The following is a 22,730-nucleotide window of genomic DNA, read 5'->3' on the forward strand; positions in this document are numbered from 1 at the left end:
AAAAATAAGTGACTATTTATGGTCCAAAGAAGAAGCAGGGTCTGCCTGTCTGCCCTTCTTTGTCAGTGAACACATCTGTCAGGGCTGCTACCACCCTCCCCTGATGACCGACTTCAGCTTCTTCAGCCTCCCAAAGAGGATTAAATATCAGCAGTTCTCCAGGGAGCTTCCAGGCCTGCAGCATTGCATTGAGACTGCTGAGATATCTCCAGCATGTAGATAGCCATTGCTGGACTTCCCATCCCACATGGGGAGCCCTTATTTATTAAATACATATGTTCTACAGCGTGGATGTGCCGGGGTGCTGCTAGATCTTACTCATTTAGGACAGCTCCTAAGGTGACAGAGGAATAGCAATGACCCAGGTCCTCCCGTTGCAAGGGCCACACTGCCCAGAAAGCCATGTATACAGTTGTGGCTGCAGCAGAAGAGTCCCAGACACACAAAAGTCCCACCTGTCTTTACACATACTTCTATCCTGGCTTCACTCTGTCTTCCATTTCTGTTTCCCTGGAGGACAATGTCTAGTCATTTGCATATTTATTATTCAACCCCTATGGGTTTTTTTTTTCTTTCTTTCACGCCACACTATTAATCACCATGAACTATGTTTTGGAACAACTCCTTTCCAGAGGCCACATTTTCTGTATCTCCACTAACAAAAGAAAAATGACATTTTATGGAGGAAAGTTCACTGTCACAATTTAAGTTGTCCCCGGAGCCATTAAACCCCTGGTCCTAAAAGCTGTATATATTTTATGACCCACTTCCTGTTAACAGGCCCTAAATCCTCTGTAAAGAAGTGGTCGTTAACTTGAGGAATGTTTTCCAGCAGTTAGGCCTCGTCCACAAGGTCCCTGGGAATGCCTGTCTCTCCTGGGATTGACTCGGTTAGCCTCAGGACCTGGCTCCCTGTTCTTTCTGTCAACAGGAGTTTCCAGTAAGACCAGGAGGGCCTGTCCTTGATTTCATTTCCTTTCTATAGTCAGTCTTTCTACGTCTTTGATATGAGTTCATTATGTAATGTAGATGTCATGTATAATAGCACTTGTCTGTCACTCAAAACACATATTGAGAAACAAAGGACAACTTCCTGGACCCCATTCATGTCTACCTGCATGAGATATGAACAGCAGGATGCAGCAGCAATCCTGCTGGGAGAAGGTGGATGATGACGATAATGAAGAAGAAAAGGAAGAAGAAGAAGAGGAAGAAAGATAAATGATAGGTAATAGATAGGTAGATAGATAGATAGATAGATAGATAGATAGATAATAGGTAATATATAGATGATAAGTAGATAGATACATGATAGATAAGACTGATAATAGATGACAGATGATAAATAATAGGTAAATGATAGAAAAATAGATGATAGATAAAGATGATAAATAGATAGTAGGGATAGATTCTTGTGCGCGTCCGAATAGACCAGCAAGAATGACACTGCAACGACAGGAACGACAGGATCCTTCTGCACACGTTTATTGGGAGAGCTTGATTGTAGAGGCAAAGAGACCCCGAGCCCAGAACTGGTGCTGCTTATATAGGCCTAGGAGAGGCGTGTCTCACACCCGGATTGGTTATGCACTATACCTCATTTGCATGTTCCTCATCTGATTGGCTACTCTCTCTCAGTATCTCACAGTACCTCATTAACATACCTCATTTGCATGTCTCACATCTGATTGGTTATTCTCTCAGTACCTCATTATCATGCCCGGGCCAGGCAGTGTTTTGGCAGAAAAACTTTACTGCATAAGTGGTGGCCAGCAGTAGCCTGCGCCACTCTGCAATGGCACATGTGGCTTCCCACAATAGATTGTCTTAATATCTGTGGAATAAAGTATCATTCGACCTTTACAAAAGAGATGCTGTATCCAACATAGATGAAGATAAACAGCAGACAGCACACTCAGTAAAGTAAGGCAGGGAAACGAAAATGACTACATATTCTCACGATGTGTAGACGTAAGCAAAGTCTAATACTTAAAGAGGAAGGCTGTGATTATGGGCTCAGGGGGAGGGCATTTGTCATTAAGCCTAAGGAATGAGTTTTATCCCTGAATCCACATGGTGGAAAGAGAGAACCAACTCCTCCTACAAGGCATCCTCTGGCTTCCACCCACAAAAAATAAATAAATAAACAAACATTATTTTGTTTTTAAAAAAATGTGATTATCAGGGGCAAGGGGAGAAAAAGATAAAAGAGATCAGTAGCTGCCTATAGCAACAGGAACTGGTCTGGACATGATAGGCTCAGCTCAAGAACCATATTTTAATGTTGTATGGATACCGGAAATTCACTGAGAGAGATGAATTTAAATTGCTCTTACCATACATGTCTCATGGAGATGCCTGGCGACAGTAACGGATTCTCTGCACTTTCTAAGTATCCAGCCCCAAACACCAATAAGAAAAAGGAAAGCCCTTTGCTTTTCAGAACTGTGCTTAGTAATGCTTTTAACTTTCCAGACCTGTGGAGGGGGAATGGTGCAAGTGGTGTCGCTCTGGAAACAAGCTACAAGCACAGTAGTACTTCACCCGATTCTTTGTTTGGCTGTGACCACCATCAGCAAGACAACAAGCTTCCTCCCACACTCCTCGTCCCCAGCCACAGCTGGGAATTCCCCAGAGAAGCTGATGAGATCATGTACAGACTCCAGTTTCCTGTGGTGATTTGGGACTTAAGTTCCAGACAGAATGCATAGGGCTCCTGTCCCAGCTGGGGCTCCGAGTAAAACTGTGAAGCTTTCATGAGTTTCTTTTTCCTTTAGGGCTCAACTCTACAAGAAAAGAATCTCAATCTTGGAGTGACCTTTGTCATATCAGAGCGTGTAGTAGGTCCATACCTCCCTGGAATGGGACTACACCTAAGGATAATTGAGAGATTCAGACCTCCATCTGTGTCTGCACACAGTGTGACCATCTCATCCTGACTTGCCTGGAATATGTTTGAGAACTGAATTAGACTTGAGAAAACTAGCATATGGGTTATGTTCCAGGGTTGGGCACCCTGTCTGTATTTTCTATGTCCTTTGTTCTCTACCCTAGAGATCTCTGAGTTGTGGGCGAGAGATGTTACCACCTATCCTCTTGAAGACATCTGAGTACCTCAAACAGCCTCGCTCCTCCATTCAGAAATCTATATGGAGCTGGTGTCTAGCTCAGTGGTAGAATATGCACTTTGCATGTCCTGGGTTTGGTTCCCACCAACAAAATATGAAGAAAAACTTAAATCAGCATGGACAATCCTATCCCTTCGAGAAGTCTTCTGACATTGTTTAAGAGTCTGCAGTAGCCAAGCCATGCTCCCCCTGGATGGGAGGTCTCCTCAGGCATAACCAAAATGATCTATGTCTCCCAAAATCAGTCTCCAAATACAGGGCAACGGAACAGGGCAACGCCTGGCCAAGCATTGTAAGACATGGTAAATTCAGATACACTTCCTGCTTCCTCCACCTGACTGGACAACTTCCCAGTCCCCTGCAGCAGCTGTGTGCTGCCTGAAGTGTTTTGTCCCCTTTCAGAGCTTTGCGCTGCACTTCATTCCAAAAAAAAAAAAGCCTCTCTAGAGAGAGCATGGTCAATGGATGTGTTGAAAGGACCCCACTCCACACCTATTACAAAGGCTGGAGATGGCAGTGTTGGGAGAAAGGAGCCCTGGCAGAATTGTGAGGCCAGTCTATTTCCTTGGAAAGTGGTTTTAGGACTTTCTTACAAGCTAAACATCTCTCTCCCCTTTGTTCCTACAAATCTACTGCTACGTAAAGTCTACCCACAGTAAGCAGAAGCACCGTGTTCACAAAGGACACATAGAAAAGCATTCGTAGCACCTTTAATCATAACAACCCAGATAGGAAAATAGAAAATGACTCAAATATCCATTACCAGGAAAATCAAGAGAAGAAACCAAACTCAGCAGTGTTTCCTACTGTACCCAGTGACTGCTACACTTAACTATGAGGAAAGACAAAGGTCTGACTCAGACAGCAACCTAGATGACTCCTGAAGACATGTTTACCTCAGACGCAAGAGGCAAGAGTAGCTATCTATAGACTAGGGAAGTATCTCTGTGATAGAATTTCTCCTTAGCATGCCCATGGCTCTGGGTTCAAACAAGAAATGCTCCCGATAGCTAGGCCCAGGCACTTGAACACGTGATTCCCTTGCTATGGATCAGCTCTGTTTGGGAGAAGCTCAGGAAGGCGGGACTTGCTGGAGGAAGTAGTCACTAGGGGAGGGTTTTGAGAGCACACGGACTTACACTACTTCCTGTTTCCTCTCTCGACTTCATTCTTGTGGTCGGTGGAGGATGTGATCGCTCTACTTCCTGCTTCAGCTGCTGTTCCTCCCTCATGGGGCTACCCCTAGGTGCCATGATGGAATCTCACCCTCTGGAACTGTAGGCCAGAGAACCTCTCCCCTAAGTTACCTTAGCCACTGCAGCACTGTTTCCAGACAGCAGGGACACAGACAGTGGTGGGAACTTTCTTAGCTCAGAGACTTACAGCACTGGAATGATATGGGTCACCAAAAGTCAACATGACTTAGTGGCTCTTGAGTTTGTTGCCTCACACTAATAATGATGAAAACTATATAATACAGTGTAGGGGCCCTACACTGTATACTCTCTTCTTACCCAACCAGGGAGATGATCATGGATGTTCACATGCCTCTTGCCCACTTAGGGCATGGCTGTCCATCACTAACTTCTGTTTCAGGAGGTACTGACCTTAACTGTCTACTGGCCATTATCCTTGACCAGGATCTGCTCTTCAACCTTTCAAGAGCTGCTGGCTCTGGCCTGCTCTAGTGGGTGTCCTTCTGGCTGTTAACTAGGCTAGGCTCTCTGGTGTGGCCAGCCTGTAGTTTCTACCATAGGTCTGTTCCATTAACTACACACAAGCTAACAATACCATGGCATCGGTCCATAGCCGCTCTATCTCCTCCGGTATCACAAGCATCCACACTGCAAGCTTAACCCACATGCAGTTAGACACTGGCAGACAGGCTCCTCAGGTAAGCAAGCCAGAGCTGTGCTAATAAAGGAGGCAAGAAGGAACATTGTGGAGTGATTGAGATATTTTACATCTTCATAGGGGTGATGAGTTTCCGTTTGTCAAAATTCACCAAACTGAATACTTAATTATTTGAGCTTCATACATACAAAAGTATTTCTAGAGCCAGTGAGATTGCTCAGCAGGTGAAGGCCCTTGCCACCCAGCATGGCGACCTCAGCTTGGTACTCAGGACAGTGTGGAAGGAGAGAAGTGGCTTCTACAAGTTGACCTCTGACCTCCACAAGTCCACTGCAGCACACACTCCCCAGGCCTTCAATAAATAATGTGGTAAAGACCAGGGAGATGGTTAAGGGGCTAAGAGCACTTGCTGTTAAGTCTTACAAAGGACTTGGGTTTAGTTCCCAGGACCCACACCAACTACTCAAAACTGCCTATAACTCCGATTCTAAGGGATCCAAAACCTTGTTCTGGCCTCCAGGGACACCAGCACGCACACACACACACACACACACACACACACACACACACACGGTTCATACACTCAAGCCCACATAGATAGCATAAAATAAAACAGGAAATCTTTTTCTTTTACTTAAGTAATAAAAAACAGTTTTGAAAAGAATCTTTGATTTAAAAACTTCCCGTAAGATTCTACACTATACTTATCTATATGTGATAAGTAGAAGTCAAAACAAGCAAAATAACTTCTATGCAATAAGGATGGTGGTATATAGGAAATGAGGCAGGATCTGTGACTAGAAAATGACACGTTTGTGCTTTGGAGCCTGTAACATTCATTCTCAGCCTTGAGCAAGACTATTGGTTCGTAATGATTTGTGAAAGCTTGCATTCACACTGTTACACATGTCAATTTCAGGATTAAAAACATTTTTACAAATACACTAACAGTGTTCCAGCTCTCAGATGTCCTTCTGCTCGGCTCCAGAGCCCTGTTCCTCACCCCCTCTCCCTTGTCCTTTTGACCCATTTTCCCAAGAGTTTCTTTAAAATGAAGAGGATTGGTTCTCTTCTGGGGTTCTCATTCATACTTTCTCCTCTAACGGCCTCCAGGTTTTAGGTTTTATTGAAAACCTTATCACAGTACTTTTTAAATGTGTACATTTTTATTTATATAGAAGATAAGTCGCTGGGCAGTGGTGGCGCATGGCCTTTAATCCCAGCACTTGGAAGGCAGAGGCAGGAGGGTTTCTGAGTTCGAGGCCAGCCTGGTCTACAGAGAAAGTTCCAGGACAGCCAGGGCTATACAGAGAAACCCTGTCTCAAGAAAACCAAAAAAACAAAAAACAAAAACAAAATAAAACAAAAAAGAAGGTAAGTTGACATAGATAATAGGTAGAAAAAAGATAGATGATAGGTGATTGGGAGATGATAGAGAGATAGATAGATAGATAGATAGATAGATAGATAGATAGATAGATAGATATAGGATAGATAATAGATAGACAGATAGATGGTAGATAGATAATGGATAGAGAGTAGATAGATAGATAGATAGATAGATAGATAGATAGATAGATAGATAGATAGATAAATAGATAGAGGGAGGGAGACAGAGAGTTAGATTCCTACGAACACTGCATTTTCGAGATTCTGGAATAATCAGATCCTGATTACTTTCTTGGCTCAGAAGCTTCCAGTTTCTATGGTAATGTACCACCTCCAGCCATCCCTGATGCTCTGAGATCCCTCATAATTGGACTGTGACATTTGATTCCAATCCCCAGCTTGAAAACTGAGCGCTCATCACTTTGACAGTGTGTTTTACAGTGAAATTCAAATTGCTATGCATTGCCGTGGCACGTCAAACACATCTGAAAAAATGTTGAGTGTTCTGAAAGGGGCGGCAGTGCTACCATTTGCTAGAACTATCCACAGGAGGGGTGGGCATGGGTGGGCATAGGCATCGTCCATCACCAAATTTACACAGCGGGCAGATTCCTGGAAATAACAGAGGGACTCATATTTAAAACTTGCTTTTAAACATAATCTCTGATCATCATACCAGAAAGCAAGACTCCAACGTGCATATTGTATAGTCAGCCTGCTTTAAAAAAAAAAGAGGAATAAGGAATCATGAATGCTTTGTAATTCACTCCTGATTTGCTTTCCATGTCTCCTGAGAATGTGCTCATCTGCAGGACTTTTGTCATAGTGAGACTGAGAAGAGAAAGAAATACAGATTGCCCTGTTCGTCTCATGCATCTCCAAGAAGCTCCTCAGGTCTCCAGCTAATCCACCAGGACTGATCTAATCCTCCAGGACTGAGCTAATGTGATTAGGAAAGTGATCAGAAGCCCCTCCCAGACCCAAGAGGCCAATGGCACAAAAGACCTGCCAAGTATTCTTTACAATTCGCTGCAGAATTGCTCTGTAGCTATTTCCCACAGAAGCATCCCTCCTGGAGACTCACCAAATGCACAAGGACTTACAAGACCCTCCAAGGCTCCTTCCTGAGGTCTGTAGTAATGAGCAAGAAATGGGGGAGAGGAGACCTCCACAGTGTGGTTTGCCAGAGTTCTCACTCTTGCTGGGGTCAGCAAGCTCCTTGTGTCACCAAGTGGGAATCTCTCCTTAGTCTGACTAAGGAGGAGTATCTGTGAGAATCTTCAGGAAAAGTAACACAGAAAATAAACAACTCTTTAAGGACCAGCTTCAGAGATGCCAGCTTTTCCATTGGAGTGTGGACAACTTGCTTCTGCCCCATGAGCCTGGCTAGTCCATTTCACATTCTAGATACACAGCATATTAGTCGCCTTTCTCTTGTGATAACCAAGGCAACTTATGGCAGCAAGAGGTTATTTGGACTTGCAGTTCCCAAGGAATAAGAGTCAATCATAGCAGACATGACAGTGGGATCAGGGGTTGGGGAGATGGCTCAGCAGTTTAGAGCACTCACTGCTCTTTCAGAGGTCCTGAGTTCAATTCNCAGCAACTACATGGTGGTCCACAACCATCTGTAATAGGATCTGATGCCCTCTTCTGGTGTGTCTGAAGACAGTTATAGTGTATTCATAAACACAAAATAAACAACTAATTAAAAAAAAGAAACAAACCATGTTTTGGGGGGGGGCACGGGGGGCGTTCCCATCATCAAACACAAGCACAAAACAGAGATAGCAGAATGGAAGTTGGTCCAGGATTTAAACTCTCACCACCTGATTCCAGGGACATATATCTTCCAACAAGGCCACACTTCCTAAGCTTCCCCCAAACAGTGTTACCAACAGGGACCTGAGTCTTCAAATCCTGAAGCCTATGGGGAAATACTTCACATTCTAACCATCACACACAGCTATCATTTCAGTAACACGTTTGACAATGAAAATTTCACAGCTCCAGAGACAGCCCCTGGGAGAAGACTATGCCGCCTTAGCTCATTCTTAGCAGCAAGCCTTTGGAAAACCAAGCTTAGGAACAGAGGCAAAGGAGGGCAGAGAGCTAGTGTCCAACCCCCACTATGGGTGAGCCTCCCCATAGTGACATGTAGTGTCATTAAGGTGACAACTGCATCAACACATTTCCACCATCCAGGCACAGCCCTGCAGCCTGATAGCAAACACAGAAGAGGCCTTCCATGACATTTTGAGTAGTGACAACATTTAAAATGGACTGAAGGCTTCAGTTCTCCATTTGTCATGACATCATGAAATACTCTTTCCCTGAAAATTCTTAACTGAGTTCTTTAGGATGAGGTGCCTGCATTTGAAGACTGGGCCTTTCAAATGAGTCAAGTGAAAACCATTAGAGTCGATGACCTTACAGAGGAGGTTAGAGGAAGGACCCTGGGGAACAGTAAGATACCAGTGTGGTAAACCACCTGAAAGCCACGCACAAGTGCCTAAGAAGAAACCAGGTCCACCAACATCCTGACCTCAGATTCTCAGTCTCAAACATCATGACAAAACAAATTTCTGTTGTGTAATCCACTCATTCTGTACTCATCTTGTTAAGACATTCCAAACAAATAAACAAATACAATAAATATATATATATATATATATATATATATATACATATAAATATTAAACAAACTGACTTAGTTAATGGGACTTTCTAGGAAGCCAGGACCACTCTGTGACGTCTTTTTCCAGAAAGGGTAGCTGATAGCTGAGGTCACTTAGGCAAAGAGCCAGGTGATGGGAAATCTCAAAATGGGAAGAACCCTACCCCCAAATCCAGCATCAAAGCAGAATGCCCACTCCTGCCCTGTGCTGTGTTTAATCAAGCCAGATTCTTGGCCACTAGCGACCCAAGTTGACTCTTGCTGCTTTAAGTAGAAAAGATGTTTGAGATGCAGTGCACAGACTCACTGCAAGAGCTGAAGAGTCATTGCTGGTGAGCACACAGATAGAGTGAATGAATCAGGCTGCTGTTGTCACCCTTTATCCTTGGCCCCTTGCATCCAGCTGGTCCTCAGTAGATCTCAGCTCGGCACCCAGGCTGATGGTGAAGGAGGCACCATCATGCACCCCAGAACTGTTATAGAGAGGATGAAGGTGAGAGTAGAGAGTGAACCCCTGCTTACGTGACTGGAAGCTGCCCCACTTGCCTGGATTCAGCTTCCATGGTGGGATATGGGCTTATTCTTCCAACACACTCAGAAGATGTGCTAGTCTGGAAGTACTAAGAAGAGGTTCTATGGCTGAGTAGCCAAGAGAAAACATCCTTGGAAATTCTCCTGCCTGGTGTGGCCATAGAACAAGTAGACCTGGGTCGATATAGGAATTTTGGGTGCTATGGGTTCTTTCACAGCCCAGTTATACATGACCCAGGGACCTAGGGTGTCAGACACAGTCAGTGTCCTAACTTGTTATCTACTGCTGTAATAAAGACCATGGCTGAAAGCAACACGAGAAAGCACAGGTTTATTTCATCTTACAGCTTACAGTCCGTCATAAAAATCTGGAGGCAAGAGCTGGCGCATGCGGCCTGGCCGAGCACTGGCTGCCTGAGGCTCACCATGTGGCTTTGCTGTGGCTGACACAAGACTCCAAAGCTGGCCTCAGGTTAAAAGAAAAATGAAGTACATTCTAGTTACTGGTGGTGTTATATCAGGAATTAGAAAAGGAGTCATCGCCAGCAGTGTGGGCACAATACTTAAATCATGTGGCTTACATGTAACATCAATTAAAATTGGCCCCTATATTAACATTGATTCAGGAACATTCTCTCCTTATGAACACGGAGAAGTCTTTGTGCTGGATGATGGTGGAGAATTTGACCTTGACTTGGGAAATTATGAGCAATTCCTTGATATCCGTCTCACCAAGGACAATAATCTGACCACAGGGAAGATATACCAGTATGTCCTTAACAAGGAGCACAAAAGAGATTACTTAGGGAAGACTGTTCAGGTTGTCCCTCACATCACTGATGCAATCCAAGAGTGGATGATGAGACAGTCATAAATACCCGTAAATGAAGATGGCTTAGAACCTCAAGTGTGTGTTATTGAGCTTGGTGATACAGTGGGAGACATTGAAAGCATGCCCTTCATTGAGGCCTTCTGCCAGTTCCAGTTCAAGGTCAAGAGGGAAAACTTTTGTAATATACATGTCAGTCTGGTTCCTCAGCCAAGTTCAACAGGGGAACAGAAGACAAAACCTACCCAGAACAGTGTTGAGGAACTTAGAGGACTCAGGTTGTCTCCAGACTTAGCGGTGTGCAGGTGTTCAAATCCTCTTGACACATCTGTGAAAGAGAAAATATCAATGTTTTGCCATGTGGAACCTGAACAAGTGATCTGTGTTCATGATGTTTCATCCATCTACCGGGTACCCTTGTTAGAAGAGCAAGGGGATGTAGACTACTTTCTTCAGAGACTTGACCTTCCTATTGAGAGAGAGTCACGAAAAATGCTGATGAAATGGAAAGAGATGGCAGACAGATATGATCGCTTGCTGGAGACCTGCTCTTATCGCTCTTGTGGGCAAATACATCAAATTCTCAGATTCCTATGCCTCTGTCATTAAAGCTCTAGAACATTCTGCATTGGCTATTAACCACAAGTTGGAGATCAAGTACATCGATTCCACAGACCTGGAGCCAAGTACTCTGCAGGAAAGAGCCTTGAGCTACCATGAGGCATGGCAGAAGCTCTGCAGTGCTCATGGAGTGTTGGTTCCAGGAGGATTTGGTGTTCAGGGAACAGAAGGAAAATTTTAAGCAATTGCTTGGACTCGGAAACAGAAGAAGCCTTTTTTTAGGTGTGTGCTTAGGAATGCAGCTAGCAGTGGTAGAATTTTTAAGAAATGTGCTGGGATGGCAAGATGCCAATTCTACAGAGTTTGACCCCAAGACTAGTCATCCTGTGGTCATAGACATGCCAGAACATAACCCTGGGCAAATGGGTGGAACCATGAGGCTGGGCAAGAGGAGATACCTGTTCCAGACCAAGAACTCAGTCATAAGGAAACTCTCTGGAGACACAGACTACTTGGAAGAAAGGCACCGCCACTGATTTGAGGTGAACCCAGTCCTGAAAAAGTGCTTGGAAGAACAAGGCTTGAAGTGTGTTGGCCAAGATGTTGAAGGCGAGAGGATGGAGATCGTGGAGTTGGAAGATCATCCATTTTTTGTTGAAGTGCAGTATCACCCCAAGTTCCTGTCCAGACCCTATCAAGCCCTCCCCACCCTACTTTGGCCTCCTCCTGGCCTCTGTGGAGCAGCTCCCACATTACCTTCAGAAAGGTTGCTGGCTCTCACCCAGGGACACTCAGTGATAGAAGTGGGAGCAGCTCCCCCGACTCGGAAATCATTGAACTCAAGTTTCCATCAATAAGTCAGGACTGATCTGAATGAGTCTTCAACTTCAGCTTTGACAGTTTACAACTATGATTTTACATCCTGTTTTTGCATCCTGCTTTTGATACTTCTTTTAAATTATGTTTTTATTAAGATTATTTTATTATGGGGGAAAAGCATTTAGAAAACTTTGTCACTTGCATGTCCCGTCATTTATACTGGATCCTGCAACACATGTATTTGTGCAACAATACCTTTGCAGTTTTTGTGCTTCTGTGATAGGAAACAGGACTCTGGATGGAACCTGATGGTGGCTGCTGGCTGTGGTTAAGGGCCATCAACCACCTTGTTTTCCAACCACTTGNGTCACTGTCATTGGAGTGAATTGCTGTTGTTTCCCTGGGGTGCCAGGACTCCCAGTGCTGGGCTGCTAACTGGGTGTTGCTGGCATCTCAGTGNTGCTGAGTTACAGGGGACTAGGTGCCAGCTGTGGTTGCCCTCACCATCCAGAGGGTTGTTTGTTTCTTTGGTACATCAGACAAACTCTGTATAAAGTATCACATAAAAACCCTGGGTCTCTGGCTACACTTTCTATTCCTGGGCCTGAGAAAACTCCTTGCATCAAGGGGTCAAGAAACAAGGAAGTTTAGGGTAACCAGTTCTAAATCCCTCTCTTGTGTATGCACCATTTGGTTTGAGGGTATTTCTTTCTTCCAGAATGGTGTTATTGCATTTGAAATGCAATTTGAAATTATTTTCTTAATGTGATAAGGCGATGGACATGACCCTGTGCCTACAGTATGGTGGTTAGCTTGATGCATACTCCTAACTTAATAAATAATGCGGAACCAAAAAAAAAAAAAGAATCTGGAGGCAAAAACTGAAGCAGAGGTCATAAAGAAATGCTACCTACTATCTTACTCCCCATGGCTCACTTAGCCTGTTTTCTTGTAAGATCCAGGACTAGCTGCCTGGAAGTAGCACCACCCATAGTGGGCTGGGCCCTCCTACACCAATCATTAATCAAAAAAAAAAAAAAAAAANCCCTTTTTTTTTTTTTTTTTTTGCCTGCATGGCGATCTGATAGAGGTATTTTCTCAATTGAAGCTCTCTCTTCCCAAATGACTCTTGCTTATGTCAAGTTGACTATGTATATGTATGTGTGTGTGTGTGTGTGTGTGTGTGTGTGTGTGTGTGTGTGTGTGTATCCAGTATAGGCACCAAGGGTCACCTCAGAACAGCGGCTTAGAGTTTGTCGTCTCGTGCCAATGAAGACTAAGAACATGGACTCATGGGAGTGAGCAAAGCAGAAACTTTATTGAGAAGAACTAGGGAAGACTGAAAAAATGAGGGACAGTGAAAAATTAGGGAAAAGTAAGAGAAACTCTGGAGTATGTGTGGGGACAGGCCCAAGCCACCACCCTTCTTCCTTCCAGGGATTTTATAAGTCTATGGCAGGACCTGGGCTAAGGATGAGGTCATTGTTATGGGAGTGCCTAGTTCTCTGGAGCTACCACAGGAGAGTGTACAGTGATAGCTCACCAGCTAATGGACAGACCACATATTCTGTGCCTACTTCCTCCCGCCCCATGGCCCAACCAAAGAGATGTTCAGAAGCTGTTCACGTACTCCCCATTCAGCTAGGAGTGACTGAAGTGAGATTCTGCCCGCCTCTGGCCTGTGTTTTGTTGGGAGCTGACCTTGATTGTCTGTGGCTGTTCATGCCAACTGACTGACTTGATGACCTACCATCATCCAGCTTGCAGGTGTCCTGCCATCTGCTAAGGAGGCTGCACCCTCTTTTTTTCTCATGATCAGCTTATAGTTTCACCATGGCAGAGGGCTACCTCTACCCCAGCCACCAAGATCTAGCTTCAGTCTTTCTTGGTTACCTCATTTAGCCCTTTTGTCTGAAAGGTGATCTGGGGTGCCACCTCAGTTGAAGCTCCTTACGATTTGATCCATTCCAGTTAGTTTCATCAAAAACAAGAATATATGAAACACAATAGTGACTTACACATGTTTCTCAAGGGTTTCAGGTGAGCAGCAGGTACCCTTCACTGTCCCAGAGCCCTGCTCCATCCACTTCCCCATCTAGCTTGGTTGTCTTGTGTCCAACTATGAGCTCCTGTAGTCACACTCCTCACTGTTCCAGATCTTGCCTTGTTAACCCTTTATGGTAATTTGGATGAGAAATGTCTCCCATAGGCTTGGGTATTTGAATACCCCAAACCAGATCACTGGCACTGTCTGGGAGGTTTCTGTGGTGCCACAGTACTGGAGAAATGTGTCACTCAAGGCAAGCTCTGAGAGTTTATAACCTCGCCCACTTCCATTTCTCTCTCTCCACTTTGTGCTTGTGGTTGAGGGTGTGAGCTCTCCGCTTCCTGTTCCTGCTGCCATGCTTTTCCATCATGATGGGGGACTCTTATTCTTCTGGAACCATAAGCCCAAATCAATGCTTTCTTCTGTAAGTTGTCTTGGTCACAGTGTTTCATCATAGCAACAGAAAAGTGGCTCATATGCCCTGAATCTTCCTTTTAATCCCAACTTCTGTTCTGCACACGTGAGCAATTTAGGAGTTTTCACCATGCCCCTCTTCTCTCACTACCTACAGAGAGCTTGCATCAGGCTAATCTCAAACAGAGTGGGCAAGAAGATGCAGTCTTTGGTGAGTTCAGGGCTCAGATGATGTGGAAGAGGGATGAGGGCTCCCTTTGAACCTAAAAGGTCCTCTCTTCAGAAGATGCAGATAGCAAGAGCCTCCACTATGCCAAGTCCCACCAAGGACCCTGTGTACCTTCAGTGAAGAAGCATGAGCCGATCTAGGAGGTAGGGAAAGGGAGTCTATGTCACTGGACATTGACCCTGTAATGACCCTGAACGTTCTATGAACATGTGACCCTAAATCCATTTTGTGGCTTTTCTGGAAAGAAAAGCAGCAAGTCAAACTCCACCCTGTGCATTCCATTTTTGGCCCAACGAAAAAAATTCTAATAGTGAAAGACCTGTCCCTAGAATTGAGAATATGTGTGCCAAAAACGTGAATAATGAAACTTCTCCATAACTGTTAAAGGTGACAACTGGGTAGGTGGATACCAGATGGCTGCTTAAGAATAATTGCTGGGTGAGCTTTAAAGGTGCAAACTGCTATTCAAAGAACCCTGGGTTTTAGACAAACTCCCACAGACATCTTCTGAACATATCCTCTGGCTGGATGAGTAATGAGAGCCAATTCATCAGGGGTCAGTCCTATGCAGTAGGGGAGTATCCTTCATCATTAGTAGCCTAATGAATTATGGCTTTTGTGTGCTCAGGGACTGTGTTGGTTCTGTGCTTCTCCTTCTTTAACCAGCACTTAGCCAAGAGCATGTGGATTATCTAAGTCATAGCTTTCAACAATAAATATCAAGTGCCAGGTTTTCTTCCTAGGCATTTGGGAACATGTCCAATGATGAGCTGAGCTTTGCTAGCTACATATAAGGCATGTGTGTTCATTGTAATAACATTAAGCAGCTAGTACTGGGCAGGGTAGGTGGATGGGGACACGAGATACTCCATGGCGAGATGTGAAGGCCATCAGTTTTGGTTCATTAGCACAAATCATTCAGTTTTATGAACTTCCATGAGAATATTATTTATACACGCCTCATGTAAGACATGACTTTTCTTTAGCTCTGCCAAGCTCACCACACATCCAGGTCTTGCTTAGAACTGCTTCTCTAGCCTTACAGACTTCTCCTCCCTGAAAAACAAGTGACGTAAGGCAGGTAGGGATGAGTTTGGTCCCCTGGAGTCACTCGTGACCAGAGGCCATCCACAGGTGTGCCAGTCCCCAGAGGTTCACCAAGGCCCAGGAGCAAACCTTGCCTGCGGGGTATCACTCCACCCTCAAATTGCTTTCTGAACAATGTAGAAATCACCCAATTGAGAATAATTGGCCTATAATCTAAGAAAATAACCTCATGGCTTTTAAGTAGTAGGCCTACCTAAAATAAAAAAAAATAATAAATGGCATTTATTTTGCTCTCCAACAGTATGCCAAAAATTTAAGTCCTAACTCTCCAAAAGAGATTTATGAGTAGCTCACTCAAGCAAATCTACTTTCTCTTGCCAAAGGAAGTGCTGGAAAAATACCCAGTTATGTTGGATCACAGTATTTAAGACTGTTGTCGATAACTGGTCTAAGTTAGGTGCCTGAAATCAGAACACTGCATCTGTACATTGAAGAAGGCCCTGTGGAAGGAAGAGGGTGCAGGTACACTTGTAGTGCACAGGCTGAATGGTCTTCAAACCACAGTGGGAACCAGGGTAGACAATCAGGAATAGACAAACCCCTCAAACACCAGAAAGGCACCCAGGGGGTTGCCTGATGAAGTGTGCATTTGTGCCCGTGTGAGTGTGTATCCCCGCGTCAGATGTGTGCATGCTGGGTGCAGCCACCGTCTCTCACCTGCTGTGAACCAAATAAAAAAATAATAATAATAATAAAAGCCTTCCTCTGTATCCTCAAGGCTCAGGCTTCTGTTGTGAGCTGGTCTAGCTGGAGCCCCTCTTGCGGATAATCTGTATGTATCTATCCTCGGAGAAGTGTTGTTAAAATCAGAACCACGAAAGACACAACAGAACTAAATCCATCAATTTGCAGCAAAGCCCCAAACCAAATCACCTTTCACTGTTGCTGTTAAAATCGCTCCAGTCCTGTGGGGTCAGAGTAGCTCTTGTTTTCTCCTGAGCAGTTTTATAAACAAACCGTCACAAGAGGATGTCTGTGAAGTAAAGGTTTAAAGATATATCTGGCTATAAAAATACTCCATTAGTAAATATTTAGGGAAAGTTGAGTGTTTCTGAATATAGCGTCACCATGCACGAGGTCCAGTGCAAGAGTGGACAGGAGGGTGGGGGTTGGGCCTCAGCTGTGGGGCGCCTCCCTGGCCTGTGTGAGGACTGGGGCCATCCTCCGAACTTCAAAACAAAATAAACCTCTCTAATTATAAATGTTGAATAAACATTTATTAACAGACAGTAATGAGCTGTTAAATGTTGACTCAATTTTAATTTGTTGTTTCAGTGTGATGGCTAATCAGGTTGTCAACTTGACTGCATCTGGAATCGACTAAAACCAATGATGCTGGGCGTACCTGTGAGGGATTTTTCTTAGATTATTTGAAGCAGGAAGGCCCACTCTGAATGTGTGTGGCACCTTCTGGTGACCATCCACAAAAGCACAGGGAAGAAGGAAAGGCTGTCCTTTGCCTGCCTGTCTTCACTCACAGGTGAGTTCTTCTACCCTGCTGCTGCAGCATCTCTTCACTAATACTAGACTCAACTTCTTCAGGATTCCAGCACAGCCTGAAGATCAGCAGCTCTCCAGGGATCCTTCCAACCTTCAGGGGCAGATTGAGACTGAGACATCCAGCCTCATGGACTGAACTACTGGGTTCTCAGCCTCTCCAGTGTGAGAAAGCTGTTGCTACACTATCCAGACCACAGCCTGTAAGCCAACGTAAACATCCCCTTTTAATATATATCCATTTCCTCAGCTCTTTCCCTTTAGAGAACTTACCTAATGCATTCAGGAATCCAAATTTGTTCAAGCAAGGAGAAGGAATTCTAAACCCTTAGAAAACTAAAATGCACTGCAAGCAAAACATATGGATGCAGACAGTCGACAGGCAATGAGGGAGGTGTGAGGAGGTGAAGACATGCCCGAGTCAGGATAGAGAGACAGAAATTATGGGACATACAAAGAGAAAGTAGCCCTAACTCTAGAGCCTAATTCAGTGGTCCCCAATCTTCCTAAAGCTGTGACCCTTTAATATCATTTCTCAATTGTGGTGACTCCCAACCGTAAATACATTTTTGTTACTACTTCATAAATGTAATTTTGCTACTAGTATGAATCATAATGTGAATATCTGTTTTCCCATGGTCTCGGGCAATCCCTGGGAAGGGGTCATGTGACACCCAGAGGGATGGAGACCCACAGGTTGAGAACCACTGGGCTCATGGCAGCCCCTTGCCAGCTGAGAGGCAATTCTAACACTTAACACTTGCCGTGAAGGCTACAGATATACAGTGACTGTTCCTTTCGTGGAGGACATTTACGTTAAAGAATCAGTGACCCAGGCTTACGGCCTGGAGATGTATGACCTTGGATGTTGCCTCTTTCCTAAGGCAATCTAGAAATCTCAAACACAACTTTACAGTGAAAACAGCCTACTTTGTTGTGTCGGGGCCTGCTGATACTGTCAGGTGCTCTGTCGGTTCTGTCAGATGGTTTCATTAGCTCTCTTAGCAACATTTGGGTGACAGGTCCCTCCAAACCCCACCAAAACATTAAACAAACCCGATGATGAAGTCAAAACAAAGCAGCAGCAAGCTGGGAGCCTGAGAGCTCGCAACCACATTGGTTGCTTGCTGGTCTCTTCAGAAGCCCATAGCCACATTCTCCCCTCCGAGAGTCTCCTCTCTAACCTTGTGCTTAAAATATATTCAAATATCTCCTTCAAGCCCCAAATCTACCTCATTCTGGCTAGTACTAAAATCTCTCTCTGCATCCAATCTACAAATCAGGGGTTGGCCTGAGCTGAGGTCCCTAAAAGTCTAAGGGCCGCTGAAGGTGATGGAGGGAGTTGTACCCCAATAAGCTGGCATCCCAGTTGACTGCTATAGAAAGATAAGTAAATTGAAACACATGAGGTAGTGGTACATACTTTTAATTCCTACACTCGGGAGGCAGGGGACGGTGGATTTCTCTGAGTTCCAGGCCAACCTGGTCTATAGAGATAGGTCCAGGACAGCCAGGGTTACACAAAGAAACCTTATCTCAAAATTAAAAATTTAAGTGAGTCTCAATACTGGGAAGTCACTTTACAAATTCTGAGCCACAAGCAAAGGCTTGGCTATCATTCATTTGCACTCCATTGTGACTGTGTGCCAGATACTGCTAGTCCCACTGGTGGAGAAAAAGACCACTGTCAAAATTCAAAGCCAAATTTGAAGAAGTTTTATTAAATATTGACCGGGATGGACTCTGGCCAGGTCTGCCTTTGGGTTCTCAGAAAATGGCCACAAGTCAAGTTTTGCAGGGGCTTAATAGGACAAAACTTGTATTCACCACAGTTCTCATCAGCTCCAATCAGGGGCAAACATACATTCTGACGTCATTTCCTGCCTAAAAACCTCCTGCCTACATCCAATCAGGGGCAAGTGTACACTCTGACATATTTCCTGTCCATGTACACACACACACACACACACACACACATCGCCCCCACAGAATCAAGCATATCTAGTGTAGATTGGGGCACACAAGCTTAGGACAAACAGGAACTTGTTCTTAACTGCAAACAGAACTCTTAGCCAACAAGGTGTTATTTCTCCTGTTTCGGTCTCACAGTGCCATGGAGAAAGTGCAGATACGGAGGTAGATGACCCCTAAGCCATGATTTGTTCTCCTTGTGCTCTGAGACAAAAGTCACTGAATGAGGTGAAATTCCAGTTTGTACCAAGTATCGGAACCAAAATGATGAGATGGTCCTTTGTCTCAGACACAGAACTCTAGTTAGTATACAGTTAGTATACTGGTTTTCCTGGGACTGTCTCATCACCCCTAGGATCTCCACATCCTTCCATTTGAGCCATCTGGTCACTGGAATGAAGGAGTGGCCAACTGGGAGAGGAAGTATAGCTAACAGATATCTGTAAGCAGGACCGGGTGATGGCAGGCTGCATCTGGCCTGATGTGTAAACAAGAGCTCATTAGCGTACAGATGATAAGGATGAACAGGAAGCTCCCCATTGAGATGGTGCAGACAGCACCAGTGTGGGCTGGGTCTCCAGTCCAGGCGCCTCTAAGGCTCAACTAGACTTCCTTCACTTCTCACACCTGATGTTTGCTGTCACCCTGGCGGCCTGACTTATCTGTCTGACTTATTATCCACACCTGACTTTATTAATTCATCCTTGCTCCCCTTTGTCTTGGAAGATGGCTGTTCCCTCTTTCTGTTGTATTTGCTATCTGAGCAGTGGCTTCAACCCCCCTCTCCCTTATTTTCCTTCCTTGTCTGGACTTAGTTCTTTTAATGCCAATAACGGCTACAGGACAAATTTAAAGGGCCATCCTCAAAGGAAACTCACCATCAAAGTTGACAGCAAGAAATCTGCTTTGTGATAAATCACCTCCTGTAAGGGAAAGAGTAGGTTTGGAGAGTCCTTCCTCCATGCCACATCTGCTCCAGACAATCTGATCTAGAGCCACCAGCATGTGTGCATGTGTGTGTGTGTGTGTGTGTGTGTGTATGTGTGTGTGTGTTGCTATGAGATAGCTTCTTTCAGCATTATTTTCTCTTCTTATTTAAACCTCCCCCAGCCCATGGGATGGAGCTACCTACAGTTCAGATGGGTCTTCCCGTCTCAGTTAACCCAAACTAGAAATCCCCTCACAGACGTGCCCAGTGGCTTAAACAGTCAATAGAGCATACACATCAAGCATGAGATGCAGCCAGACAGAGCTGACAGCCTGTAGCAGCTAGGAAGACTCTTAAATAGCTTCCGTGAAGGAAAGAGGAGACAGGTTTTAGAGTAGAAATGTAGGAGAACAATCCTGTGGGCCCAGGGTGGGATGGAGGATTGGGGGTGAGGTAATTACCCTGGGTCCAGAGGCACCAAGGCAGGGGACTGTATTCAAGGAGCATATTCAAGATGGTGGGGATAGACACATAGAACAGAGTGAAAGGCAAGATTCCCTGGGGACAAATGATAGTTTTCTCCCGTCTTGACTGATCCAAGCCAGGCCACTCTTAAGAGTGAGACTCTGAACTGATTGTTAATGACCACAGAGGTAGGTGAATCTCTCTGAGTTCCAGCCCAGCCTGATCTACATAGCAAGTTCCAGGCCAGCTGGAGCTACATGAGACCCCATCTTGAAAAGTACCAGACTCTGTAGGGAATACCTTGGCTTTGGCTAGTTATTACATAAATATTTCAGACTCAAGTGTCTAGCTCTGACCTTATTGTTTTCTGTTGTGTGGAAAAAAAATCTTTCTTGGGGAGATGCTACTAACCCCAGAAAAAGGATCCCAGAACAGACCAATACCACCAAAATTCAACTTGATGAACCAATGAGTTGTATTGGGGTTACTTACAGGAGTGTGGCTGAGGGATCACTTACAGGAACAGAAATGACTCAAAGACAGCTGCATCGCCAAAGTCTACCCCAGCATGGGTGACAGCTCACAAAAGCTGGGAACCTGGAGCACACTGCACATGGAGAGTGTCCTCTCTGAGTGACTCAGTTGGTCTAAACCTCTTCTGGGCAGCAGATCTGGTCCTGGGTCTTCTTTGCCACTTTTATTGCCTACTCTGACAGGGAGAGGCCAGAATCTGGTTAATTTCAGGGACTTCCTGAGCCTAATTTTAGCTGTTTATCTTCTTGTTTAGGGAACTTCCTTACTGGATGGAATGGATTACTTCAGTCGTGGAGGAAACACCTGCACATTTCCCCAGTTCTGGCCCCATTCCAAGAAGGAGCTTTCTGTTGGCGTCAAAAAGATCCTCTGAAATGTTAGGTGTTCCTATTTCCTGCACAATGAGAGTCCAAGTTCTGGAATGCCCATCCCATTTGCCTAGTGTAAGGCCAAGTATTGGCTCAGGACACTTCAAAGACCAAGTTCTCAGCACCAGGGAGATTTATTTGCCCCAGAAAAACAAAGGGCAGAGAATAAGAGACAAAGGCAGGAGATAGAAGATGAGAGAGAAGGGGAAGGGAACAAGGGAGAGGGAAGAGGAGGATTTGTCCCAGAGGGGAACAGGACAAAGGAGTGTGGATAGAGAGGGGACAGACACAACCCACAGACAAATGGCAGCTTATAAAGGTACGAGGGGAAACCCTGTGTTAGGAAGAGTATTTAATTTTAAGTGGACATGTTTATTAGGTGAGACTTTTGATTGCTAGACTTCAATACTTTGATAGTTGGATCTTGGTTGTCAGCCTCAGGAAGAGGAATTGGCCAAATGAAGAGAAAAGTCGTCGGTGGCTAGCTTTAGGAATGTAATCCAATGTTTTTTAGCAAGGCAGAGGGAATGGGGAAGAAGGACAAGGCCTGCTAGAGCCATGTTTGCCATGCTCGGGCTGGCTAGAGTTCCTTCACCTAGAGTTGGGTGTTGTCAGTCTCTCAGAAACACAACCATAAGAGTTCTTTCTTAATGGGTAATAGAAGTAATAACATGAAGAAAAGGTTTCTACTGAAGGTGAGACACCCATACTACCAGAGTCTAAGAACACACAACACCATTAGCTCTTTCGGTGTTAAAAACCATGGAAGGAGCCATGTGGCAGCACACATCTATAATACTTACTCTTGGGAAATGGAGGTAGGAGGGTCAAAAATTCATCCTTGGATGCATAGAGCTGGAGGCCAGTCTCAAATACACCAATGTATGCACACACACACACACACACACACACACACACTCACACACACACCTCCAAACAACCAACACCAAAACCTAGCAAGAAAGGGTCCATTTAACACCAATCTCAAAACTATTCACCATGATGGGGACTCCAGCCAGAATGGGCAATGCAAAAAAATAAATGTGATTGATGTGGCTGAAAGGTAGAGAAAGAGCTCCTATCACACAAGAGAGGCAGGAAAGAGGACAGTGGGAAGGAGGGAGGCAGCAAGGGATTGTGAGCATGCCCTTTACAGCATCTTAAACAGCACACATGGAAAGAAGAGCTCTGCCCACCAGTAGGTGGAACAGCAAAACAGAAGAAAAACCTACAGATGGTGTTGTGCAGCTATTTCCTCGGAGTTGAAACATTCTCTCCTGGTGGAGGAGGGAGGCTCTTAACCCTGGGAAAGTAAAGAAAAATGTACTCCAGAAGCCTGCAGAGTTGTGAGGCTCCCAGGCTCCTCTGAGAAGGTGAGCTGC

General features: G+C 44.7%; 1 pseudogene; it reads left to right on the forward strand.

Annotated features, from left to right (window-relative positions):
* Nucleotides 1–10,049: 10,049 nt before the first annotated feature.
* LOC110304115 lies at nucleotides 10,050–11,837 on the forward strand (annotated as a pseudogene).
* The last annotated feature ends 10,893 nt before the right edge of the window (nucleotides 11,838–22,730 follow it).

This window comes from Mus caroli, chromosome 1, assembly GCF_900094665.2.
Source record: "Mus caroli chromosome 1, CAROLI_EIJ_v1.1, whole genome shotgun sequence".
Lineage (NCBI taxonomy): Eukaryota > Metazoa > Chordata > Mammalia > Rodentia > Muridae > Mus > Mus caroli.